Raw genomic sequence first — 8,507 nt, 5'->3', positions numbered from 1 at the left:
CCTCAAAGAACATGGCATTGTTGGTTGTTATATCTACTCCCAAGCCGATTGAGCTTAATCTCTAGGAGACCAAACTCTGATACCAATTGTAAGGATCGAAGACAACCTAAGAGGGGGGGTGAATTAGGTTTTCAAAAAACCAGCTAAGATATAGGTCACTTTTCTTCACGGCCTACTTTTCTTTTCTCAAAGACCACCCAATGGATCAGATTACACGAAAGCACAGGTATTCGTAAGATGAAGAGGAGAACAGTTTATATGAAAAGCTGTAAACGAAAATAGTGAAACAAACCAGGCTTCAAACTCTACTGGAGTTTGAACAGCACTTTTATATACCAGGTTACTTCAAGTTGAACAATCTTGCAACCAATATTCTGTGTACAAGGGAAGGATCACTTCCTTCTTGCCCCAAACCACACTTGGTCAAGCAAGGAAGTTTTACAAACAAACGAAAAACCCTCACAATGCTACACTATTGAAGAAGCTGTGTCACACTTGAAAAACTACAAGAGAAATTGCACAAGCTAAGAATACAAATGTTCCTTTGGAGTATTCTAACACTTGAATCACTCACAATCTGATGTAGACTTGATGTGCAAAGTTGTTCTGAGATGGTTGACTTTGTTCTTTTTATAGGAGACCAGAAAATTCTTCAATCAATGTTGTCAACGGGTAGAAGGCAACTGAAGAGTCAACTAGCCGTTGGTGCTGTCGGACGTCCGATGTTCAGTTTTTATGCGTCCGAACGAGATCAATGAGTTCTGGAAGTTTTCTTGAATCTCTTAGGACGTCCGATCCCTTATCATCATGCGTCCGAGGGTAAGATGCACACTTGGAATTTCCTCTTCAATTCCTTCGGACGGCCGATGTGTCCAGAGTGTTGCGTCCGAAGTGCAGCAACGCTTGTCGGACGTCCGATACTCAGGTGTTGAGCGTCCGATCGTGATCAGTAATTGTAGAAGCCCTGGCTTGTCTTCTTCGGACGTCCGAGTCTGAGTTCTTCACACGTCCGAAGATACTCAAAGAATGTCGGACGTCCGATACTCTCCTTTTGTGCGTCCGACAACTTCCTCAGCACTTTTCATCCTTTTTGATCTTCTTTTATTTGCTTTAAGTCCACAGACCTGTTTAGTGTTATTTCTGAAAAGGATCTCTACAAAGAGTATTAGTAACATCCATTTGTTTTGTAATCATCAAAAGATATGAATTGAGATAAACAGCTTGTTGATTATAACTTAGTCCTAATTGTTTCAAGTGTTGAAATTTTTCAATATTTTCTAAATATCACTCTGGTCATTCTCAATAGAGAAAATGGGTAAAGGTTGTCAGTTTGTAAGTTAGTTTTGTTATGCAATCTTAGCATGTCATTGGAGATTAAACCGCCTTTCATTCCCTATGATGTACATTTTAGAGAGATTTTTCTCATTTTTTTTCTATTGATACAAAAAAGATTGGCCATCATAGGCAGTCATTTATAAATACTTAACGATGATCTCTTGCTTTGTTATGAAATGCTCCCTATTTTGGCATGTCAAACAACTCTTTATATTATAATGTTGGAACTGACCACAACACAGTGAAAAGTTAGAATAGGTGTTTGTCATATGTTTTATTGATTAAAAAAAATTGGTTTATGAATTTGTTGGAGATTACTTACATGTGTTTTCTAAAATTGAATAGAAACCATTTTTTCACTTTTGAATTGAGAATGTAATAATCATATGTTGGTAGAGCATGTCATACTTGACAATATTTTGAATATCATTTTGGGAACGAAAGCATTATGACTTTTTGTCTGACCTGCTTTCTTGGTCTTTTTTTTACCTCTCTTCTACTAAGAGTTCGTTGGCTGCTATAACTACTATGGTTATTTATTAAGTTATTAGCATTATTGCCACTGGTTTTCAATTTATTCTTTTTAAATTGATCTAATTCTCATGAAACTCTCACTTGGAGCGAAATTGTTTGCGTTTTCTCTTTTTCAATTTTAGGTAGTTATTATTCTATCTTCGCTTATGGTAGCTAACAAGTTATCTAATAACAGTTCCTCTGCTCTTTCAAGTTGTCAACTTTTGTACTTGATGTAGTTGTCTTTTTGGGGATTGAAAGTTTGCCTTTTTAGCTGATAGAGGCTTTGTTTGGTTATTTTGCTTCTATATTGGAAGACAGTGAAAAAGAGGCACTTTTTGTTACTATAAGTCTAATTTAAAATTTTCATTGTTGTCTTTGATAGATTAATAACTTCAATGGTAAAAGATTATAAAGGTAATGAAATTTATGCATCTCTTATTGAAGTCTTTTGTCTCATGTTACTTGAAAAAATGGTAATCTTGCTAATGTCGAGACTAGGAAAAAGTGACATTATTAAATTTCGTGAATTGCAAAAAGAAATGCCCAGAAAGGAGAATGCATATGTTTCAAACATTTGACTGCTAGAATTGGACCTGATGTTGTATTTTATATATTGAAGTAAAAGAAGATAATTTCTTTGCTATATGCATTCTCTATATGTGTATAGTTTGTGTTCATTTTGTGGTAGTTTTGGAACTGGAAATATCTATTTTGTCTCTTCTTTGTATAGATTATTACTCGGATTAATACCAATGGGAGATATACTATAGTCTTGTGTGAATTGATCACTGGCAGAACATATTAAGTAAAGTACTTCCTATTAAGATTGTCTAATTTTGACAACTGTTTTTAAGCACTTTCTTGTTTTAGATAGTTTTCATTCCTCTTATTAGTAATTAAGTTTGATCAGGAGCGAATTCTTTTACCATGTTCCAAATAGCTTACATAAAGTGATGTTGGAAAATTTGTTGAAAATTTGCATACACGAGAAAACAAAAATAGCAATATAAGGTTTCATAAAAATTTATACAAAAAGGCTTCTAGGGTGTTATTCTAGTAAAAATTGGGTGAATAGTAGTTAGATATCATAATAAGAGGGTGTGATGCGCATTACATAAGAGTAATGGCATGTATATCTATGCAAACAAGTTCGAAGGAGAAAGGAAAACTTTTTGTTCAGATAACTATATTGACAAAAATGACATGATATTTTTAAAGAATAAAGGAAGTTTTGTATATGACATATTTACTTTTGAATTTGATCGAAAGATTGTTCTAATGCGCTGGACATTACACATTCCAATAATCCCTCATAACTCATCAATTTCACAAGGAAACTTATTTTGCCCCTACTTCACCTTTCCCTTTAAAAAATATACATGTTCTCATGTACAATTTTCGTATTGCAGGGTTTGATAATAACCAACTAGATTTGCATTTAGTCATGCCATCAATTAGTCGATTTTTCTCACATGATCTGATGGCATTAGATACTTTCTACCAAATGTTTTCCTCCAACACGGTATGTATATGTATGCTTAAATATTTTTCAATATTTGGCTTCTTTTTGTTTTGTATTGATCAGTATTATAAGCTATTTGTTTGGCAAAAAATTATGCAGTTTGCTGATCGAGATTAAGTGAATCCAGGATACCATCTATGGTCCTCACGAGCCGAAATAGGATATACAATTTTGGAATGACAAACAATAAATTTTACCAAAACTGGAATGCCTTTGTTATTGATCATGACCTTGGAGAAGGAGAGACCCTTTTCTTTATGTCTCAATCTTGTAATTCACTTGCTGTTTTGGTCTTTAGAATGAATGGACTTGAAATCATGTATCCATGGCATCATAAGTTCCACATTTAGTTTATTTATTGCTATAACATGTACAATTTTCTTTAATTACTGTTACTTGTATTTCCACTTATTACATTTAATAACGTTAATTTTCTTATTAATTTTTAAATTATATACACACTACATATGCTTTATGGTTATCCATGATAAATTGTCACCGGGCAATAAGCTCTCCATGTCTCCTAGTATCATTACATGTGCATATGGAGCCAAGTGGGACTTTTGTAGACTAATTTCTTTGATTATTGGTCAAAAAAAGAAAAATTTGCATATTATTGCTAGTCAAGGTGGTTTTGCAATTATATGTTCCCGAATTTGAGAAGCATAGGGAGCCAAAATTTAGCTTTGATGAGGCAGTAGGACCATCACTAACTCGTGTCAAGATGCTTGAGAGGCTTTTCAATTCAATCCATGATGTTCAAGACTCCATTAGAATATATGAAGTCGTGGAGGCGATAGAGCGCCAGCTATGTGGTTTTCGGGTTTTTGATTTCTTTTATTTTGCTTGATTTTTTCTTGTTTAGTTGGTTAGTTAGTCATTATTATGAATAAATATGGCCAGCTATGTGAGCTATTTGAGCCATTTAAAAGTAGTTAGAGAAATAAGTGACTAAATTTTCATCCAAATTGGATTAGTTTTAGGAGTTTAGATTTTAGCTATAAATAGATCTCTTCTATTCCATTGTAAGACAATTATGAGATGAATAAAACTTGAGAGTTTTCTCTTTTCTTGTTCCTTGGGTACGTCACTTGATACAAAGTGAGTCGAATCTCTTTTGTTCAAGTTTTGACTTATCAATTCAAGACCATGTTGAATTGTGGCACCATTCTACCAATACATCTTAGTTCGCTATCTTATTGAGTAGTGGGTCGTGATTAAATTCAAGGTTCATAACTTAACAGGTTAAATGGGTCGAGATTTTTTCATCTTTTGTATCCATAACCTGGTCAAAATAGATCTTTTCGCTGCCTGATCAACTTGGTTCTTCAAGACAGGTCCTTGTTGAGTCGAGTTCGCATCAATTGGTATCAGAGTTTCGGCTCTTGATTTAGGTTAATATCCTTTTTTCTTGTTTTTCCTATTTATTTTTCTACCAAAACCTTAGCCGCCTTTTGATTTAAAAAATAAAAAAAATTTTTGATTCTTGTTTTTTTGATTTTATCGCTTGAGTCTAACCTACACCATTGATTGATCAAGATTGAAATTTTTTGGTGTGATTAAGTTCTTGGAAACAGGTTTTTCAAGGGTTTAACTCCCATTAAATTTCTTCCAAGTGAAGTCATGACCCTGTATTGAGTCGTCAAAAAAAAAAATCGATACTATTCACGGTACTGTAGTGAGTACTGTTCATCGCTACTATAGCGATTACTGTTAACCCGAATAAAATAAATTTCATATTATATTTTTGTGTTTGTTTCTTCGTTTTTGGTATCCATTCATGGTTAAGTGGTAAAAGAGTCATTAGGGTTTCAATTCCTAGTCTACTTAGGATTAGTAAGTCCGTGACTTTCCTTTTCCCGTTGTGCGCACCTTTTCTTTGTTGTCCAATTCGTAGCATTTTTTAGAGTCCATTAAAGTTATTATTTCCAATCCTTAATTACATGGGAAAAAGAGAAATTTTCAGAAATTCTAGTTTCCAATTCCAGCCATAAGGAAATCTGCCAAACCGCAAGTTTCTTTTGGCCAAATCTCGATTTAAGGACAAATCGCTTTCAAGAGAAGGGGAATGATACGAGCAGTAGGACCATCACTAACTCGTGTCAAGATGCTTGAGAGCCTTTTCAATCCAATCCATGATATTCAAGACTCCATTAGAATACATGAAGTCGTGGAAGCGATAGAGCGCCAGTTATGTGATTTTTGAATTTTTGATTTCTTTTGTTTCGTTTGATTTTTTCTTGTTTAGTTGGTTAGTTAGTCATTATTATGAATAAATATAGCCGACTATATGAGTTATTTGAGCCATTTAAAAGTAGTTAGGGAAATAAGTGACTAAATCTTTATCTAAATTGGATTAGTCTTAGTAGTTTAGATTTTATCTATAAATAGGTCTTTTCTATTCCATTGTAAAACAATTATGAGATGAATAAAAATTGAGAGTTTTCTCTTTTCTTGTTCCTTGGGAACGTCTCTTGATACAAAGTGAGTCGAATCTCCTTTGTTCAAGTTTTGACTTATCAATTCAAGACCATGTTGAATTGTGGCGCCATTCTACCAATACATCTTGGTTCGCTATCTTGTTGAGTTATGGGTTGCGATTAAATTCAAGGTTCATAATTTCGCGGGTTAAAGGGTCGAGGTTTTTCCATCTTTTGTATCCATAACTTGGTCAGAATAGATTCTTCCGCTGCCTGATCAACTTGGTTCTTCAAGATAGGTTCTTGTTGGATCGAGTTCGCATCATTTTGTTAAAATAAAAATGCCCAAATATGATTGTAAAGTTTCTTAGGCGCACTTTAATGAGTATAGATATGCACATTATGACTAACTAAAAATATGTGCAAGACCTAACAAACAAAAGACATAAATCTTCTGTGCAGAAGTGCCCAAATTAAATGTAAAATTACTCAAATATGCGCACTTCAATGAAAAAAAAGAAAATCCTCTTTAATGAATGCAAAAATGAATGAAAATTTTGATATACTAATAACTTAAGTTGATTCACAATTGTAGAAAGAATTACTTGTGCTTGTACATAAAGTACCGTGGTTTGTGTATAAAGTACTGATCTTATATGTGAGAAATGTTTATCTAGCCTCAAGAACTAAAGGGAGGGAGGGGTAGCCGTCCCCCAAGGATCCCATCCAATCACTATTGCTGTGTTCCTTGGACATTTTTCTTAGTTAACATACTCAATTTAATGTGGTTGTACATGCTACGTGAGGCAAACTCCACTGATTAGTGTGTGCTTTACATCAATTAGGCAAACCATATTGTTAGAGCAATTATCTTCTTGTTAGAGCACATTTTACTCAAATGCTAAGATTATTCTCAATAAATCAACATTATATATGTTCATTGATTTTTTTAGGATTCATTCTACATAAATTACTCCACTTTTCTTTATCTAATTAAGTATTTTCTGTTTGGGACTCTCACTTTACTTCCTATTATTATCATTTCTCTCCTTCTCACTCACACACTAATATATCTATTATTTTATAATTAAATAATGTAGTTTTTGCCTTAATCCTTTCTTGTATCTTTTTGGTTCTATGTGTTCTTGCTTTTTTATTCAATTCTAAAACTTTTATTATTCACTTATTTATTTTTCACAAATAGAACTTCATTTAACTCCAACAAATTTCAGTTTAAAATAATTACTATTATGATATCATTGTAACTCAATACTTCACATGCAACATGCATTTTTCCTTTGAATTCTACTTGTTTATCATGCCTTTAAGCAACTAATTTTATTAAAGCTTTTCCATCTTTTCCTCTTTTATACTTGTTATATAAGTTTTGATTTTGATCTTTTGTCAAATATTCATATTTATGACATAAGATTTTATTCTATTAAAGTATTCATATTCTCTAATAATTAGATGAAAGTAAGTTTAAATTACATTACAGTGTATATCCCTTGAATATTGAAGAGAAAGTAGGCTATTTTCTGGATTATTTTAATTTTAAACTATTATTTGTTTTGACTTAATTATGTTGTGTTTGAAAAAAGAACATTTTGAGTAAAATTATGAAAATAGAAAAATATAGGAGGATGTATAATTAGTATACAAGAAATTATTAAATTTAAGAGCAATTTAGTAAATCATGAATATAATTGATGAATTAATATGAGAGAGAGAGAGAGAGAAGAATGTAAGTGAATCAATAGGAAAAAACTTTCATTTGAAGAGATAAGAAGATGAGTAATTAGTATTTAATAGATCTAAAAAAATTATGAAGAATATATAGAGTTGACTAATTGAGAGTAAGTTTGGCATTTAAGAAAAATTTGCTATGACAGGATTAAATTTAAGACCAATTTAGTAAATCATGAATATAATTGATGAATTAATATGAGAGAGAGAGAGAGAAGAATGTAAGTGAATCAATAGGAAAAAACTTTCATTTGAAGAGATAAGAAGATGAGTAATTAGTATTTAATAGATCTAAAAAAATTATGAAGAATATATAGAGTTGACTAATTGAGAGTAAGTTTGGCATTTAAGAAAAATTTGCTATGATAGGAGCATTATTATTCTGGAAATATAGCTAGCCTATCAAGAATATAGTCTATATTAAAAAATTGCTAGTTTTGGAGCTTGGATCATGAACTCAAGCATGTTAATTAGGTGAAAGTTAATCCTCTTCATAAATATCTCTATGACTATGCAACTCCTAATGCCCTACTTTATAGGGTTACTACAATCCAAAGATGGAGACTAACTTTAAACAAAAACAAAATAAATAGAAAACAAAAAGAAATGCAATCTCAATAAAAAAAAATGTACCACATTAAATTAGAAAAAGTATGGGTATTAGTCAAAGTAACAATATTTGTTGCCTATATAAGTTACTTACGACATAATACCAAATTTGTAGTTTGTTTTCAACTATGAATTCTCTCCAATTATCCAAACTCTGTTCTTCCAAGGAAAGTTTTTTTTTTCATTTTAGATTTTTTTGAAAACTTTTATGAACAATTATTCCTTTTTATTAGTAAGAGTTACAACTATCAGTTGTTCCATGTCGATAACCTAAAGGAAATTGCAACTTTATATTTTCTTTTTTAGTAGGGGAAGGGTTGGATTTAAGGAATGGGGAGAGAAAAGGAATTTGAATTCAA

At 32.0% G+C, this 8,507-nt stretch overlaps 1 long non-coding RNA gene across 1 annotated transcript; it reads left to right on the top strand.

Annotated features, from left to right (window-relative positions):
• The first annotated feature begins 3,263 nt into the window (after positions 1-3,263).
• Positions 3,264-3,759, top strand: LOC113775452. The gene is made up of 2 exons (XR_003468885.1): positions 3,264-3,373; positions 3,473-3,759. It is a non-coding gene; the product is annotated as an uncharacterized LOC113775452 (long non-coding RNA).
• Positions 3,760-8,507: the final 4,748 nt, after the last annotated feature.

This window comes from Coffea eugenioides, chromosome 6 (genome assembly GCF_003713205.1).
Source record: "Coffea eugenioides isolate CCC68of chromosome 6, Ceug_1.0, whole genome shotgun sequence".
NCBI lineage: Eukaryota > Viridiplantae > Streptophyta > Magnoliopsida > Gentianales > Rubiaceae > Coffea > Coffea eugenioides.
The sequence above is the reverse complement of the archived record's forward strand: the minus strand, read 5'-3'. Positions and strand labels throughout refer to the sequence as shown.